Source organism: Lutra lutra, chromosome 12 (assembly GCF_902655055.1).
Source record: "Lutra lutra chromosome 12, mLutLut1.2, whole genome shotgun sequence".
Classification (NCBI taxonomy): domain Eukaryota; kingdom Metazoa; phylum Chordata; class Mammalia; order Carnivora; family Mustelidae; genus Lutra; species Lutra lutra.
Genome location: NC_062289.1, coordinates 41,930,209 through 41,950,150, shown reverse-complemented (window position 1 = coordinate 41,950,150; position 19,942 = coordinate 41,930,209).

Genomic DNA, 19,942 nt, shown 5'->3' with positions numbered 1-19,942 from the left:
AGGAAATTTGCAAGTGTGTGTTGTCATTTTAGGGTATCAGATCTTACTTTCAGCCAAGATAACTGGTCAGGCATATCCCACTCCACCCCACCCCCACTTCCTTTCTGACTAAGAGAGACAATGTACTGTTTGTTAGATATTATGGGTATTATCATTTTTGTAGGAAGCTAATAAATATCACTCTTTTCTTTCCATATTCAGAATTGGGGTTGGGAATGCAGGAGGAGATATGACATATCAAGTCAAATGGTGGAGATCATGATATTTTTATTATTATTCAATATGATAGAAGACACAGCTTTGAATCTTTGGTCAGATGGTTTGCTAATACACTTGCTTGAATTACCCAGATTTATATAACAGAATATAGTATAGGACATATCCCATCCCAGTAAGCCTCCCACAAAATAGGAAAACGGACAGAGCACAATTTCTCTGCAGATAACCATTCTCAGTGGGAAGGAGGAAAGAGTTAAACAAAACACATACATACATTTTTTCCAAACATAATACATAAATATGTGAGAAGGGAGGAAAGAAGTCGGGAGTAGTACCCAATGACTAATGGAATTTACTCCAGAAAGAAATGAAGTCAAAGGGGCATCTGGGTAGCTCAGTGGGTTAAAGCCTCTGCCTTTGGCTCAGGGCATGGTCCCAGGGTCCTGGGATCGAGCCCCACATCGGGCTCTCTGCTTGGCAGGGAGCCTGATTCCTCCTCTCTCTCTCTCTCTCTGCCTGCCTCTCTGCCTACTTGTGATCTCTGTCTGTCAAATAAATAAATAAAATCTTTTAAAAAATTTAAAAAAAGAAAGTAAGTTGTAGAGAGCACATCACAATTCATAAATACTTCAGCATTTATCTACTTATCACAGGATGCCAATCTTCCTCAATCACAAAGCCATTCCTAAGAAAATTAATAAAACACTAACAAATAAAATGATAACTAATGGTAATAGGATAAACAGTAATAGAGTTAATCCTAGTGGGATTTCTAGAATGTGAAATAAAAATTCTTCTTTGTCTATCCCTGGTAAAATTTTTATCTTGTTTTTTTTTTCTTTGTTTTATTTTATGTTTCTTCACTTTAACAATAAAAGGAAAAACCTGGGCTTTCCTAATGCACAGGAAAAGAAAATAAGAAGGGAAGAGATGGATAGATGTTCTTTCAAACCTACGAACTTTGTACATGAGTTGCCTTGTACAAAACACATGTGCGTACAAACAGAAACTGTGAGTTCACATGCAATAGTTTAGGCTACTTTTTATGACACACAAAACAAGGGAAGGATACACCAAACAATCCAACTGATTAAAATCATTGTAATAGCCAAAGAAAATAACATATGGTTAAAATACTAATTATGATTTAGTTAATCCCTAAAATATGTCAAGTTATCTCATTTAGTATCCATGACACTCCTGTGTTAGTTTCTTAGTGCTGGTGTGACAAATTACGACAAAATTAGCAGCTTAAGCACCAAAAATATATTATCTACAGTTCTGTAGATTTCTGGCTCGGGTTCTCTGGGTATAAAATCAAGATGCTGTCAGGGCTGTGCTCCTTCTGGAAGCTCTAGGGGAACATAAAAATTGGAGCTAAATGGACATAGGCTTGAAACTTGTCTACCTTTTACTAGAAGGACAGCTTTGGATAAGTTATCCACAGTAACCTCAGATGTACAATAGAGATAATAATTCTTTCCTTGTAGTAATTTTGTGACAAATAAGACATTATGTATATAGAGCATCTGCCACAATGACCAACACCTAATAATTACCTACCCACATCCTGAGCTTCACTTATTATGCCGATCTGGACCAATACACCTAATTTGTGGGTTTTCATTTGTTAGCTATCTGACCTAGAATAAACCACGTTGCCTCTTCTATCCTCGTAAATGAGGAACTTAGAAAAATCTATTTATCCTGAAGATAAAAAGAGATCCTGAATATGACAGCACCTGTAAACTGTTAAGATGATTCTTTAGTGTTATTCAGGGGCTACTGGTTTAAAGCTCAGGAATTCTTAAATCTTCAAAGGTTATTGGTGTCCCACATCTCAGAATATCAAGGGTCAACGAGCTGTCTCCTTTTTTAATCTCAACTTTGCATACCTATTAAGCGAAACCCAAGAAACATTTCTGAGCCAAAATTCAAAAGTTTTCTAATGCCAATTGTCCTCCTATGTAATACACTCCAAAAAAAAAAAAAATTCTAAGAACTGTTCTCCAAGTGCATGTCTGCAATTTCAAACAGACTCACGCTGCCATCTGCTCCTTCTGATAAGAGACTCATCTGTCTGCTGTGAAGGTAGGAAAAAGGCTCACTAAGAAAGAATAATGCGACTCTGCAACCTCTACAGCCTTGCTGGGTGGCTCATGGACACGCACCAACTAATTAGGGGTCAAACCAGCATTTTTAGGATGTATCTGGATGGGATTTGAATTCATTGTGACTGCACTCTAAACAGCACTACATACAGCTCTTGGTATAATTTGGACAATGAGCCCAGCATCTCCTACCTTTCAACAACAAGGCATAACAAAAGAGAAGTGTGATTAAGGGAATTCCCTACCTCAATGGTTTTTATGATTTTAAAAAACTGAAAATGAGAAGTGTTCCTACACAGACAAGGGGATATATGAGTAAGAATATGAAGAAAGAATAATTATATATATACCTTCTCAGTAATGAAGACCTTAAAATTAAGCTTTTTGCAATAATCTAAATAGAAAATGTTCTCCAATTAAAAATAATAAGCAGGGGCGCCTGGGTGGCTCAGTGGGTTAAGCCTCTGCCTTCGGCTCAGGTCATGATCTCGGGGTCCTGGGATCGAGGCCCACATCGGGCTCTCTGCTCAGCAGTGAGCCTGCTTCCTCCTCTCTCTGCCTGCCTCTCTGCCTACTTGTAATCTCTCTCTCTCTCTCTCTCTCTGTCAAATGAATAAATAAAATCTTTAAAAAAATAAAATAAAATAAAATAAAATAAAATAAAAATAATAAGCAGGACTTTAGTTGTTAACATGACATACTGAATTAGAAAAACTCTATGTATATATACAACTCATATTATAGCTATACTGGGTTTATAGTTAGAAAGTGAATTGAAGATATATGTCCTCATATGCACAGAAAATTCCTGGAGGGATACCTAGAAAATTTTGTTAATAACACATATCTCTGGGGAATAGAATAAAATTTTGGTTGGGAGGAGGTTGGACAGGAGAGCTTTTAAGTTTTTACCCTTTTGCTTCCTGTATTCTGATTATTTTAAAAAGCTGAACCTATATTATTTTATATAATTTAAAAATGTTCACCTAATTAACAAAAGAGAATTGGAAATTAAATCTAATTTGATCTAATCAGTCTAATGTTAAAGTAATTTTACACAGGAATCAAGAAACAAAGTTAGTTCTCTTCTATTGACAGTACTACAATTGATATCAAGGCACTTCATCTAAATGATCTTCCTTTCTTATTAATGAAATTGGACCAATGTAGTCAGATCTAGTCCACCTTTCTGAGTTGTGTTATGGCTAAAATAAGATTTACGGTAATACACTGAATTATTAGTGTTATTATGGTAATAAACTGTGGTCAAGTGTCTAGGTTCCAAGCAGTGGAGGCAATTTTGTACATAATTCAGAAGAAAATTTCCATTTGCTTGAATAATTCAGATAATGCTACCAACAAAACCAGCTATTCGTTCAAATTACAAAAATTACATTTTAAGTGAATGCTATATGCTGACAATGTTGCATAATATTTGTAGCCTAAAATAGCTATTGCACAAGTTTTCTGGACAAAAAGTACTGGATGATCTATATTATTCTTCGAAATCCCACATTTGACATTTCTTCCACTAAGCACTCATTTCAACTCATTAGAAAAGACTAACAAAAAGTGAGAAGAAGAACATACTTTTTCAATCTCCAACTTTTTAACCTATATTTTACTCTATTTTTTCCCGTAGGCTATAACAATTGCAATTCTTGATTTGTATTCTTGAAAGTGCTCCTTCAAGCTTAAATGGGAAAGTAGGCTGTAAAATGGAGATAAAAGAAGGCTGCACTTTCCCATTTTTTCCTTTTCTTTCCCCTTCATTCTTTTTACCAGCTAATTCTGAGTCTATCTGGAAATTTGGGGCGGGGAGAGTAAAAATCAGTATAAATGAATGAATGAATGAATAAATTAAAAAATGGAAACCTTGGTTTCATGGCTTTAGCTTCAGAGAGAAGATAAAAAGGTATATTTATCTGTTTCGAGGTGGAGAAAAACGAAGAATAAATGTAGCTAACGGGAAAATCATCACCAAGTTCTCAGGATCTGTGATTTTCTGGATTTCTGTGAATGCTTACATTCTCTTGCTCACACAACACTGTACCACTGAGCAAGTAGTGGATGTGTGTGTCCTTTGTTAAAATACATAGTTTTTGTTTTTTAATTCTTAAGTTCTAGACTGCTAGTAGCTGTGTTATGAAGCTGAAAAAGTCATCACATTTCCAGCTGATTGTGTGTTTACTATGGTTGAATTGTATGCCTCAGTAGAAAATGTCAAAATGGAATAATGGAAACAATAATGGCAGAAATGCTGTATGCAGGGAAAAGGGCTTCTCTTCTTCACCTAGGTTTTTAGAGACATAAAGGAACAAGCAACATTCTTCCCCAATAGGATATTCTTTCCTTCCAGCCAATGACAAGCTAATAATAATATAATACCTAGTATATTTCTAATACCTCTTCCCCAAGGAGGCACAGCATTTTGCAGATATTATCTCATAAATCTCCGGCTTTCTGTGAGCTTTGGAGGAACCATGTATTATTAAAGTCACTTTACTTAGCAAAATCAGGGCACAGAGAGGGAATATGTATTCCAAGAAGAACAGCAAGATGGCTATTGGACTTAAACTTAATCTCATTGAGCCTGTGCTACTGTTTGTTGGTGTCTGTTTTCACACAGCGGCCAGATTAACTATTATTGTGCTCCAATGATCTGTGGTCCAGCAGCGTCAGCATCACCTAGATACTTAGTAGAAATTAGAATTCTTAGGTCCACTTTAGACCCACTGAACCATAATCTGCATTTTGCCGAGATACTCAAATGATCCGTATGCTCACGGAAATTGGAGAAGAGACTAGTGCATTAAAAAGGCCCACCAACTTTCTGTTTCTTTGTTTCTTTTTTGGAAGTACTGGGTAGCAATTGACCAAACTCATTTCCCTTTCCTTCTGAGCATACTGCTAGATTACACTTTCTACTTTTCTCCTGCAGTTAGGTGTGACCATATAGTTGAGCTTTGGCTAATTAAATATGAGTGGAAGTGGGGCACCTGGGTGGCTCAGTGGGTTAAAGCTTCTGCCTTCGGCTCAGGTCATGATCCCAGAGTCCTGGGATCAAGCCCCACATCGGGATCTCCGCTTAGCAGGGAGTTTTCTTCCCCCTCTCTCTGCCTGCTTCCCTCTCTGCCTGCTTGTGATCTCTGTCTGTCAAATAAATAAAAATAAAATCTTTTTAAAAAATAAAAATAAATATGAGTGGAAATGATAATACTTCTTCCAGTCTTCACCCCATGATTCTATTCACTTTCTCTGATTCTTCTTTCAACCTACAGAGTAACTGTGGAAATGGTGGGTGCATTGAGGTTTAACATAGCCTTCTGCATCTTGATCCCTTAATGACCCTGTGGAATGGAGGCTCTCCCACACCTGCCCCACATCCTTGGGCTGTGTCTGAGGGAGTGCAGATGTTCTGATGTTTAGTTGTTGAGTTCAGGGTTTCTATTAGAGGGGGTAGTGTTAGTATAACATTGTAAACATTTTGAGGGGGTTATTATTAAGTTTTAAAAACAGTGGCTTATCAAAAGAAATGAAATCTTGCCATTTGCGACGACGTGGATGGAACTAGAGGGTATCATGCTTAGCGAAATAAGTCAATCGGAGAAAGACAACTATCATATGATCTCCCTGATATGAGGGAGAGGAGATGCAACATGGGGGGTCGAAGGGGTAGGAGAAGAGTAAATGAAACAAGATGGGATTGGGAGGGAGACAAACCATAAGTGACTCTTAATCTCACAAAACAAACTGAGGGTTGATGGGGGGAGGGTGTTGGGAGAGGAGGTGGGGTTATGGATATCGGGGAGGGTATGTGTTATGGTGAGTGTTGTGAAGTGTGTAAACCTGGCGATTCGCAGACCTGTACCCCTGGGGATAAAAATATATGTTTATAAAGCTGTAAAAAAAAAAAAAAAAGAAAGAAAGGATGAATCCCCAAGTTTTGTAGCAACATGGACGGGACTGGAAGAGATTATGCTGAGTGAAATAAGTCAAGCAGAGAGAGTCAATTATTATATGGTTTCACTTATTTGTGGAGCATAACAAATAGCATGGAGGACAAGGGGAGATGGAGAGGAGAAGGGAGTTGAGGGAAATTGGAAGGGGAGGTGAACCATGAGAGACTATGGACTCTGAAAAACGATCTGAGAATTTTGAAGGGGTGGGGGGTGGGAGGTTGGGGGCACCAGGTGGTGGGTATTGTAGAGGGCACGGATTGCATGGCGCACTGGGTGTGGTGCAAAAATAATGAATACTGTTATGCTGAAAAAAATAAAAAAAAAAATAAAAAAATAAAATAAAATAAAAACAGTGGCTTGAATCGTGATACAATTAAAAGAATGGTAGATAACTAATACTGGGATATTTGGGCCCTTTTATCTGAGGGAGTAGAGAATCAATTCAATTTTATGCCATATTTCCCTTTCCTCATACCTTCCTTATTCATCTCTCCTTAAAATCTATTATTTATAGCCTCTGAGATTCTAGAATTCTTTATATTGCTTAATTATTCTCATTTTCAAAACAGGGGAAATTTAGAGAACAATTACTATAGTTCCAATTTTGTAGATGTACAATGCCCCCTGATCCGTATTATTACTTATGTATGGCACCAAGGGAACTATGGCAATTTATAAGCATATTAACATCCCTTATTCATTTTTCTTTTTGGAAATATGTTTAATAATTCATGTATCTATTCAGAATGTTTGTTTATTTAGTCTTTATTATAAGTAAGCCACTTGTGGAAAAATTAGAAATCCCCACTGGTGGAAAAATTACATCTTCTGATTGACGGAGTTTTAATAAATGACTTATAATTAACTTTCTGATTTCTTGTTATGACTGGTGTTCTTAAACACACCACACTTACAGACATAGATTTAAGCTCAGTTTCTGTTTCAAGTGGAACTTTGCATTCATGTGAAGAAAATGGCCTAAAAGGAAGCATCATTACATACCTTTAATAAATATTTCTCTGCAGAATAAAACTATAAAATGGGCATTGTCTGATTAGGTCCCACACAGCTCAAGCCATTTGCCAGCCATTCACTAAAGATTACAGTTTATTAACAAATTTGAATGCTTATTGTAAAGAAGAGAAATAAAACCTGACCAAGAAATAACTAAACATTTTAAAATAAAAATTAGATTTTTGGAGAGTAAAAGCAAATTCTAGTTTCTTTGACATGGTTTTACTTATTAAATATTCGTAAATTGAAACATAAAAATCAGTGTTGGTTAATAGTCATAATTAATGTAAAGTGATTTGCTTATGTTATTTAAGTTAAATTCATTTGCAACTAATAAGAAAACAAGAGTATTTTGAACATTTTGAAATGAATTATTCTTTAATACTATGTGGGTTGCTCAGTTGTTTTCTTTGAATATTTAATGTAATTTAAATTCTTGTGCAAAGATTTTGAAAAGAATAGTAAGGGCTATTGTTTTTTTAAAATCTACAAGTTGTTCATTTACATCTTTTTCATTATTTATCCTGCTTCCTCTTATATCTGAGAATACTTAAATCCATTATACCATTAGCTTCTTTCTCTTTTTCCTTTCTGCACACCTTTCAGATTTCTGAAAAGAACAGCTACAAACGAAGCCATCCTTTTTGGAGCTGCTACTTCAGGGTCATTGCTATTCTCCATGGGGACTCGCTGTTACTGCTTCAGCTGTCTGTGATTTCAGGAGCCCCCTGCTCAGGGACATGGAGCATCTGGCCTGAACAAGGATTTTTCTCTAGCACCTGCTACTTCTCACCCCTCCACTCTCCCCCATCTTGTCTACGAGTCATTCTTAAAGTTCTGATTTGTGGAACTTGATGCCCATCCTGCTAGAAATTGAATATTTTGTACAAACATACAATTCTTATGACAGTTTAAGTAGGTCCACTGACGACGTAAGGTATTTTCATTGATCTCTGGTTAAAAACCTGTTTTAAATGGTTTGACTCGTAAGTCTTGCTTTTTAGCTTCCTTCTTGGGTTGGAATGGATACTTGTAGCACTGTCTTCAACAACATACCAACTCTACTGATTTGGGAAAAAGCCACTCCAAGGTAGAACAAGTTTGAGAACAGTTGCCAGTTTTGAAGTCCGTCAAAAATAGCCACATTGTCTATTTAAAGCTAGCAACCCACAAAGCTGATCATATTTATCCACTCCGACTATCCTCACCTAAGGGACTTGTTTTAGGATATGGCTCACACATATGGAAAGTGTTCTAAGATGCTGTCCCACTTCCTATATCTTTTTGACTTTTGGTAAATTATTAGGGAGAGGGAAGCAGAATAAATAAACAAACATACACTATTAAAAGACCAATGCATTTTTGCTCATGCTGTTGGAACAAAATACTCTCCTTGAGAGGAAACTTAAAAAAAACATGAATCGGGATATTGGAACTTGAACCCAATACTGCAACAGCTTTTGACGGCTTGCACTGAAGACTGACTTTGTTGTTGACCTCCTTCACCAAGACATTACAAATAGGTAATTCCCTTTGTTCATTCTTCAAATGTGGGGAAACATCAGGGAAAAATTAGAGTATAAAGTACCATCCCTCTCTTCTCCAAGAAGCTGAATAGACATTTGTGTTTATAATGTCTGGGTTTTGACAGAGCTGTCCTCAAGGAAGAAAAATAAGTATTTGTGAGTTTCTAAGGGGAGACCATTTGTAATGGGCAATCAAATACAGTTGTTTAAGAAGAAATCATTAAAGAATGGGATAAATCCTTTTGTTACTAGGAGCCAAAAAGAGGATGACTGGTATCCTGGAAAGAGAATTTTGGAAGAAACGGGAGAAGTTTCTGACTCCAGGGGCAGCCAGGTTTCTGAGCCATATCCTAAAACAGGTTCCAGACTTGTTTCGTGACCCAGAGGGGGCTGGAGGCAGTAGACTGGGGGGAAAACCATTCTGAGAAGTGCCATTTGATCATGCATGCTAAAGGAGCCCTCCCATCCCACATCCCGCCCTGCCCCAGCACATAAGGATACTTATTAGCATTTCCTCGTTTTAGTGTCATCACTCATTTTATTAGCATGTTAAGATATTTCCCCCCAAAATTATTCCAAAATATTTGAAAACCTAAGAGATTACTGGCAATGTAATGGTTTAGGAAGAAGTCTAACTATCTGAAATTTATGGACAGAATTTGGTAATTTAATAAATCTTCATCTGGCAACTAAGAGGAATAGATACACCTATTACATGTACTATGTTTTAAGAAATGTCCTAGTGTTATTTATACTAGTATTTCTAATTCAAATGAATGTATTGACTAAGTAAGTGTGTTGAATTCATTGTATGTGACAGACGTGTATTATTTCTAATTCTGACAACAACTCTGAGGTAGTTATTATCATCCTCATGCAACAGCTGAAGAACTTGGAATCCCTAAGGTTATTAATTTGCCCAAGATCAAGCAGCTATAAATTTGTTAAGTTGGGATTTAATTGAGGTACATATGAAATGCATATTTGTACAGAGAGTTAGATCTTTATATGTTATGTTAATTTTTTACCTTTAGATAAAGCACCTACTCATTATTTTAAAATGGGACTATCATTTTTGATGGTTTTACAGATTATAATCCTCATCAGATATTATTCTTAAAACTGACCAATCTGAGTAATGTGCTTATTATCTAGCTATATTGTTCTCTTGTCACCCCGGCAGACTGGGTACCGAAATACGATCTAGCTTTATCCCATGTTTAAGAATTAAACACTCTGGGATCTCTGGGTGGCTCAGTCAGTTAAGCGTCTGCCTTTGGCTCAGGTCATGAACCCTGAGTCTTTGGATGGAGACTTGCATCAGACTCCTTGTTCAGCAGGGAGTCTGCTTTTCCCTCTGCCTGCTGCTCCCCATACTTGTATTCTCTCTCTCCCTGCCTCTGTTTCTCTCTCTCTCTCTCTCTCTGACAAATAAATAAATAAAATCTAAAAAAAAAAAAAAGAATTAAACTCTTTGCCTTCTCTGTTGCTTTTAAGGACTCTTTAAAAAGATATAAAGATCTTCTCAGAGCGGTATTAGCATACGAAAAGAGTTGAAGCGATCTCCTTGCACAGATTTATAGTAGATGTCTTTTGGTCATCTCCTATAGAACAAGAGCTTCCAAATATCATCTAATACTAAATTTCAAGGCCTGAATATTTTTAACTTAATGAATCATCTACAGTCTGTAGCCATCCACCCTTCCCACTCTCATTACTCATGACTATGTCTTTTACTTTGCCAAACGACCAGAACAAATTTATTGCAGAAATCTTGATTCCAATATCCCATTCTTTAACTACACCTTCAGTTGCACAACTATATTACCTTCAATAAACCTATTCATCAAATCAGAAATTTCCAGGCTCTAGATTGCCTGGTTTTTAATCCAAGTCTAATAGAGCCACTTGGGTCTTCTTTCTCTCTTCCCTATATTAGAATCTGTGATTGAGCATCTGAACTATACTTGCAATTGTACAATTTCTTACAGCATTATGTTTTATTTTCACCTAGTCTGCAAAACTCCACCCTTGGGTCCTTTGGATCAATAATACAATCCCCTTCCTTTTTTTTTTTTTTTTTTTTTCATTAACTATCTCCAGGTTACTGAACACTAACATAAAAATTAGACCTGTACTGACATATAAATTAGTGTCAGTAAAATGCGGGTGTTTTAGTCACTTTCCTTTTAGTCATTTGGTCATTTTCCTTATTCTTATTTACCCAGCTCTATCATTTCTTTCAAGTATTCCAGAAATTCCCCTCTCCTTGAAAGTTATTTTGATCTCCACCAATTTCACTTTCAGCAAACAATCTAAAAAATCTAAAAATTAAAATCTCTCTGGTTTTCTTCCTAAGTTAAAAAAAATGCATATAATCATCATCCTTACCCCACTTCTAGTTGAAAATGTAAGAGAATAATGCAACCTGCCTCATAATAACATGGTTCATTCTCCAGAGGCTTTGACATCAAGACCTTTTGCTTATTTTTTTAGAGCTTTGTTCCATCAGTCCTATCACTCTCCAGCTGTTCCTTTCATAACCTATATACATATCCAAATCTCTATTTCATCTTCAAAAAACTCTCTCTTAACCATGTGCCCTCTTTATACTCCTGAACAATCATTTTTTGTCTCCATACAAATGTCTGAAAGAAGCAATCACAAACACTATTTCTACCTTCTCACCTCCTTTCCACTCAATGAATTCCAGTAACCCAGATTTTATCACAACCACACAACCAAAGCAGTACTTTTTGAGGTCACAAGGGATGTCTTGATTCTCATACTCCATAAACACATGTAACACATTTAACTCTGCTAGACCTTGCTAACTGCATTTTCTCCATGGTCACTGTCTTCTAAATATTGTTTATGTCCTTGGCTTCTAAGATTCTCTGTTCTTTCAGTTTTCCTTGGACTCCTCCAATAATTCCTAATCTGTTTCTTTTTCTAAAAATACATTCTGTCATCTCTACAAATTGCTTTTTCTTCCAGGAATCTTTTACCATATACTCTTTTTATTCTATTCATGTTTCCTTTATTTCTTTCATGATTTTCACACCAACCTATATTGACTACTGCTAAATTTATATAACCAGATCATATTTCTACCTTATTTTTAGATTTATATAGTAAAAGCAATTTAGCATAGTGATTAAGAGAATGGTCTTCAGCCAGATTTCCAGGTTTAAATTCTGGCTCTACTACTTAGCTGCTGTGTGACTCTAAACATATGATTGAACATCTCTGGGCCTCAGTTTACTTATGTATAAAAGGGAGGAAATAGTAGTCTCTGTTTTAATATTTAAGACATTAATGTAAATAAAATATTTCAACAATACCTGACATACTGTGTTATATATAAAAAAGATTATCTTAGTAGTATCATTTTCAGATGTGTGCTCTTTTATGCCTCCCACCCACCTCCAATGCCATATACTTAAGACTCATCCCATCCTTTTTCCAGTTCAGCCATTATTTGTCCATTTGAGCAAACTAGAAGGTACAAAGTCCTTCTTCTTTTCTCTCTTGAGCTCATTTCCAATGTTAATCAGTTTCTGGATCTACTGTTTTTATCTCATTGATATTACTTGGATCTGTGTTCTGTATCCACTCTTTTTCTGTCCACTTCTTTTTTGTTTACTTTGCAAATGTATCCTTCCCTATCTGACCATCAGCACCAGCATTTCTCAAGAATGCTAGCCCTTCTTTTCCCATCTATACTCTCCAATAAATTTCAGCCACAAACATAGCTTTAATTGCATTCTTTATGCAGATAGCTTCCAGATTTCTCTTTCCAGCCAATTCTATTCACAGCATTAGATTTATATGTTCACCAGTCTAGTTGACATTGTGATTTAGATGTCTTAAAAGTATCTCAAGTTCCTATATTAAACCCAATTCTTCCTATGGTCTCCTTGTCCATGACTGGCACCAACATTCATCAATTTCCACAAGACGGATGCTTGTTTACAACTCTTGACAGTTCCTTCTTTAATCACCACAACTTCCCCCAAATCTAATCTATTACCAAGTGCTATAATTTTTCTATTAAACACTAAATATCTTTTGAATATGTCTCCTTCTGTCCACCTCCAACCCTGCCACTAGCAAACAAGCTGCCATCCTTTGTCAGCCGGACCGCATTGATAATTTCCCAAGAGATTTCCTTTACATTGACTCTTTTCACTTTTCCAGTCCATTCTCCATAGTGGACTGCCTACAGCCAGGGTTACCTAGAACTGGAGGTCTTTGAAGCTGTGGTGACTCTCCAAAATCCAACTCTGGTGAGTTTCTTTTCTTACTTATAACACTTCAATGGCTTCATATTGAACTTAGGTAAAGAGCAAAGTTCTTAGTATAAGAAACAAAAAACTATGCTGTCTAGCATCTACATAACTCTTCAGGTTCATTTTGAGTACAGCAGACTTGATGCTGTTCCCCACCTCACCCTGTACATGACAGCCTTACCAACCCTTTTCACTATAGCTCAGTTGTATTCTCTTCCTCCTGGCTATAGATAATTCACATTATACACATCTTGTAGCAGTCACAGCAGTAACCAGGTCACTAGATGCCTTGAATGGCTTCCCACAGGTGTATCTGATAGCACCTTGGGTTGGCCTTGACCTGATACCAATATATAACTATCTCTCACTTCCTATCCAAAGCCCCTCTGATACCAGTGTTGGGATACTCAAAGAGGAAATTCTGAGATGCATTTCAGAAAGTTTCATACAAAATGCATCCAGTGAGACCAACAGGATAATATATATTTGGTTTTTCTTTCTTTTGGCTTCACTCTCCTAGTTCCTTGCTTCCACTCCTTGGGATCACTCTTCAGTAAAATATTTGCATGTAAGCGTTTGCCTCAGAAGCTCTCCTTGGGGGTAATTCTCCCTAAGACACATAGGTCATTCCCTATGCTTTGAATATTTCCCCTACCACCTTCCCCTCCTTAATACTCAATAATGCCTTGAATCTTCCTGAGAAAATTTCCTCTAGCTTAATATTCCCATGCTCTCTTCTCTTGTTGCACATTCTTATAGGCATATTTATCTGCTTAGTGTTTCAGTTGTAATTTACATTCATCTGAGCTGGGGACCAGCAAACATTTTCTGTAAAAGGCCATTTAGTAAATGTTTTGGGCTTCCTTGACAATACAGTCAGTGTCATGAACAACTTAACTGTTGACATGAAGTGGGAAAAAAAAAGTATGGCTGTTTTTTAGTAAAACTATATTTACAAAATCAGATGTGTATTAGTTTTCTAGAGCTACCACAGCCAAGTGTCAAAAATTAACTGTCTTAGAAATAATAAAAATTTATTATCTCACATTTCCAGAGTTTAGAAGTTTTAAATGAAGGTGTCAGTAGGGCCATGCTGGAGGAAAATAGCTCCCTTGTTTCCTCTAGCTTTTGGTGTTTTCCTGGAACCCTCAGCCTTCTTTGGCTTGTAGATACATCACTCCAGACAAAGGTCACTCTTTCCTGGATGTCTTCACATCACTTTTCCTCTTTGCAAGTCTTTGTCCAAATTCCTTTTTTTTTTTTCTTTTTTTTTTTAATAAGGATACCAGTCATATTGGATTGGAGCCCACCCTAATAACCTCATTTAACATTTTAACACCTCACGATCACCCCTTATTTCTAAATAAGGTCACATTCTGAGGTACGAGGGGTTAGAATTTAACATATCTTTTTGGGAGGACATAATTTAACCCATAACAAAGCTGAAGTCCAAATTTGACCTAAGAGCAATTTTTTGCCAGTTTCTGAACTATGTGATTACTTTGTTAAAATCTGCCTTCCTTATGACACTGTAAATTTCATGAGAATAGGAACTATGTCTTGTTTTGTTTAACTTTGTATTCCCTGGGTTTCAGATATTGCCTGATATAAAGAAAATGCTCAAAAAATTTAGCTTAAAGAAAGATAAAGCTGGCACAATTCAGTCTCCAAAAATTCATGCTAGATTATTAATGAGGCACACTAAACATTCTCTTTTTCTATATTCTACTTTCTCTAAAATCCACCCTTCATATAACAGACAAAATTAACTATCTTGAATGCCAAATTAACAAATTACCTTCTCTACATAAAAAATTTGAGTTATCTTCTACCTATGTGGGTAGATTGTAAGATGACTGACTATTGGCTATGTGTCTAGCTAGCTTCATCCTCCATTATTCTCCAGCTGACACTTTGTAATGCAATAGCATTATAAGCATTGACATTTCTAAAATATACCAAATTGTTTTATATTTTAGGCCCTTGGATTATGTTGCCTTCCAGGCTTGAAATTCCTGGCCTATTCTCTTTATCTCTATGTTAGTTAATACAGAAAAGTCAATTCAGGAATTATCTCTCCCAAGAAATCATCCCAAGTTTTCCAATGATGGGTTAAGTACTAATATTTATTGTCTCCATAAATGTACAGATTTCTTAAGGGTGAAAATTTATTTTATTTATCTGTTTTCACAAGACTTTATACAATGCCTGGCACAAAGTGAGCATGTCCAGTTAATATTTACTGAGCAAGTAGATAAATAAACTAGTCAATGTAGAAAGAGTGCCAGTGTGAAGTGTTTAAACACTTTCAGAATCTATCATAATGGGCTCCTGACAAGTCAAAGTGAGAAGAGACAGAGTGCACTAAAGTAAAAACATTTTTTTAATTTTTTCTCTTCTTTTAGATATACTAACGGAATGCTCTAAAAGAAATCACTTCTTCCAACACATCCCTCTTTGCTGGTCAATAGGGACAAACAGAAAAAAGTAACTTCCCAAACACAGAAAGACTAAAACAAAGGTAATATGACAAAGAAGAGGAAAATAATGTGTGCCAAGGCTTGGCCTGCAACATTCTGTGCCAGACACTTTTCCGTTGAAAAGTGACGGGTTTGGGGCAACTTTCAGATATTTTCCCACCAGTTTTTGTTTTAATTTCCATATAAGAATATTTTTGACAATTTCAAAATTACAGCAAGGCCACTTTGTAAATATTACCTGTATATAAAGGAGCGTTCAAAAGATACCATTCCTTTGGTACAGCCAGGATAAACTAGGGAATCATGGACAAAATCCAGTGTTATACTGAGCAGAAAGATGTATGCTGAAGAGACCATATTTTGAAATTCATACATTGTTTGAAAGGAAAACTACAAAAGCAAAGATCCTCCAAGAAAAATAAATCTAATGGAGAAAAAAAGCTTCATCTAAGATATAAATACATTTTCATCCAAACAATAAGGTACTTTGGGTAAATAGAGAGAAAAAAATGTAAAACTGCCTTTTCTTTTTAAAAATTCTTGGGGCGCCTGGGTGGCTCAGTGGGTTAAGCCGCTGCCTTCGGCTCAGGTCATGATCTCGGAGTCCTGGGATCGAGCCCCGCATCGGGCTCTCTGCTCTCTCAGGGAACCTGCTTCCTCCTCCCTCTCTGCCTGCCTCTCTGCCTGCTTGTGATCTCTCTGTCAAATAAAAATAAATAAATAAATAAATAAAAATTCTTTTTTTTTTTCAACAATAGAGGGGTCAGAAACCAAGTCTACATGTCCAGTTCTGTCCAAAGTATATAATTTTATGAGCCAAAAATAAGGCTTTTATGGAATACTTTCTTTGTAGTTATTTGGCCATTCTACAAAGAAAATTCATATTTGATTCTTTATCTTCTTTTATAATAACCTGGAAAAATGATAAAAGATAAAAATGATGAAATCTACTAAGTCTTTGGAGACATTGTTTTTATTTTATTTTTTAAGATTTTATTGAAATACATTAACGTACAGTGTAATAGTAGTCTCAGGTGTAAAATATAGTGATTCAACGCTTCTATACAACACCCAGTGCTCATCACCACACGTTTACTCCTAAAGCCCCATCTCTTATTTCACCCATCTCTAACCTATCTCATCTATGGAAACCATCAGCTTTGGAAACTGTTTTTAAATAGTTTCTGTGTCCTTTAACTTCCACATAGCCGTGCAAATAGCCCCCTACCAAAGTCTATTACCTGGATTCTTGGACTTGCTACAAGATCGTTCACTATCACTTCCTGTCTTTGTACTTGGGCATATTGGAATTTTCTTAAGTCTAAAGAATTTTATTAGAATGGCATTTCATTTTATGTACATTGAAAGTATGCATGTAAAGTTAACTATACCAGTTTTCAATTTCTCATGGTTATACTTATTATTTATTTTGGTATGTTTCTGCTTATACTTCAACCTACTTGTAATTTGCTAAGAGTTGAATAATGTCAAGAAGAATTCAGTGATGGCATGAATAAGGATCTGAACTTCTGTATCTGTCACATTCTTCAAAGAAAATATAAATTAGATTTTTATATTTTAAGAAATTTATGTAACACTCGTCACTTCTACATGTTTATATAAATGGTAATTAACTGTATGGAAATTTGAGATATGAACATTAGAAACAGATGTATTTTTTCTAAAGATTCATTTATTTATTTATTTATTTGAGAGAGAGAGAGCAGGTGAGTGTGATGGGGGGCAAAGAGAGAGGGAGAGAAAGACTCCTTCAAGCAGACTCTCTGCTCACTGGGGAGCATGACACTGGGCTCCATCTCAGGACTCTGAGATCATGACCTGAGCCGAAACCAAGAGCCACTGCTCAATCGACTCAGCCAACTAGGCACCCCTAGAAATATTTATCTATATATATTTTCACTAATAATTTTCAGCTGAGCATAAGATGAAGAAGGATAATATTGATGATGTGGTAGGTATGTAGGATAAAGGCCAAAAGAGCGAATGTACCATTAGATTGAAGAGTAGAACTATATCCAACACCAGGGACATGATAACCCTTGGCTACTGTACGCAGGAGTGTTAGGTTCAGTTCCAGTTAGCATCTAGAAGAGGAAAACAGAAACTGGAGGACTCTAAGAAGGCAATTACCAAAGTAAAAAGCAGAGTCAGAATTTTGTCATTTCAGAGAAAAATAAAAATATTGATCTGGAAAGTGAAACATAAAATTGTCCTCAACTATTTAAAAGATTTTTACATGGAGTAGGGATTACATGCATCTTTTTATAGCTCAATGAGGCAAAGCCATAACTTACCTTGAATTATCCTTGCTTTGTTTTGTTTTGTTTTTCTTGGATTATTCTTAAAAGGAACTTTCTCGTGGCTGAAAGGATTACATGAAATTATTCAGGAAAAGTTATTTGACACAATAGTTTATACACAGTAATGATTTACTGAGTATTTTCCAGTGGTACTACTGCTCATGGTAGTAGTAGTAACAGCAGCAACAGTAAAAATAAAGGGTCTTTAACTCAGAAACTCTATGATTTACAAATTGATATAACAGAGTGAATTTATTTTAACTTATGACACTATCTGAATGTTGTAAATGGATACGATTTTTCATTTACTGCCATGTCAAGTTTTAAAGGAACATTTTAGTTTTCTTTCTGCCCTTTTACATCAACTTAGAATTTGCAGTTTCATGGCCCTGGGGTACACACAATGAATACCTTAGTGGTTAGCTTCGGAAGTCACATACTGTCATAAATCATGAAATTAGTGGGAAGAACTCCATCATTCATCCAAACATAATTAAAAGCAAGTAAGGTTCTATAGTAATTCACATTCCTGACATGTGATTTCAGGAAGTCTTAATAAGGATTGGGTTTCATAGGCCTAAAACAGTGAATTTTTGACAGGAGATGTTGATATATCAGAATCTCTGGGTCTAAGAACGTAGCATTAAGTTTGAAAACATTTCCCAGCTGGTTCTGACACATACCCAATCCTTCTGCTAACTGGTGAGAACAACGGATTCAAATACTAATAAATTAAAAAAAAAAAAAAAAACCCTCCCACTCCCCAAGAGAAAAACTGGACTCAGGAACTGAATTCATTACATGCTGAATTATGTGCATTTATAATTCAGGTCAGTCAAACCTTTTTTTTATAAAGTTTTTATTGTTACAAACTTTGTATAGCTTTTATGTATGTATTTGTGACTGTGGGAAGAAAGCCACCATTGCCTGATTGCCTGAGGCACGCCTGTCACCAGGCACTGTGTTTATTTGCACAGCTTCATCATTCTTAGATGCAGAGTCCATTCTTTCAAAGGTGAATGACAGTGTTCCCAATTTACAGGTGAGTATATAGTGTCAGAGTGATTGACTCTCTCAAGATCATTCTCCCTGATACACAGTAGGTGTTCAAGCCTGGACAGCCTGATTGCAGGGCTAACTCCAAACACCTAGTTGTTCAGTGAACATGAAATTCAGAGGAGATGGATTGTGGGGCATGCATTTTTAATAAGTGACTAGAACTCGTGATAGCACAGCAGAACAAAATTCACTGGCACCAATATTACTACACTGAATTCTTCAAAAAGAATTGTGTTTCTTAAGATCTTCCTTCACAGCAAATTTTTACCAAGAAGTTTATTCCCTTTATCTTTGATATTATAAGTGTAGCTCTTCATAGTTTTGGAAAATGGAATCCATATCAGGTCAACCAGAAAATTCAGCAAATGACAAAGGCTCATAAACGAAAGTCCAATATTGTCACAGGTTTTTTTGCAGAAAGTTTAATCATCTTAATCCAGGAAAGTGTAGTAATTAGCAGATAAGAGGTTTGTTAAATGAATATACAGTGTCATGATGTTGGACTCTGGCATTGATCACTGTTAGCCTTCCAGGTTTCCCACTTGCCTGGAAATTCTGACACCACATTTACCACTTGTTCTATTTTCAGAACTTTAATGAGCGGCTGACCAAGACTTACCTCATTAACTTAGGTTCTAAGAAAACATTATTTACAGAGATAATAGTTGGTTAGAATAGTCACTGCTCCCAAATTTGTTAGAAAATATACATTCGAGCCAAACTAACATATATTTCATAATGGGAAAATTTGACCTTTTTTTATTAACAGGTAAGCTATTACTATATTTGTTTACCTAGAATTAATCCATCTTAAAAATATATGAACTTTCAAGGACACATGGAACATTTACCTAATTCTATAGTTCCTATGACTCACAAGAGCACATTATTTAAAGTAATATTTAGCATTTTTCTGTACTTTAAAATGAAATAATTACTGCTATTCCTAGGTGCTATT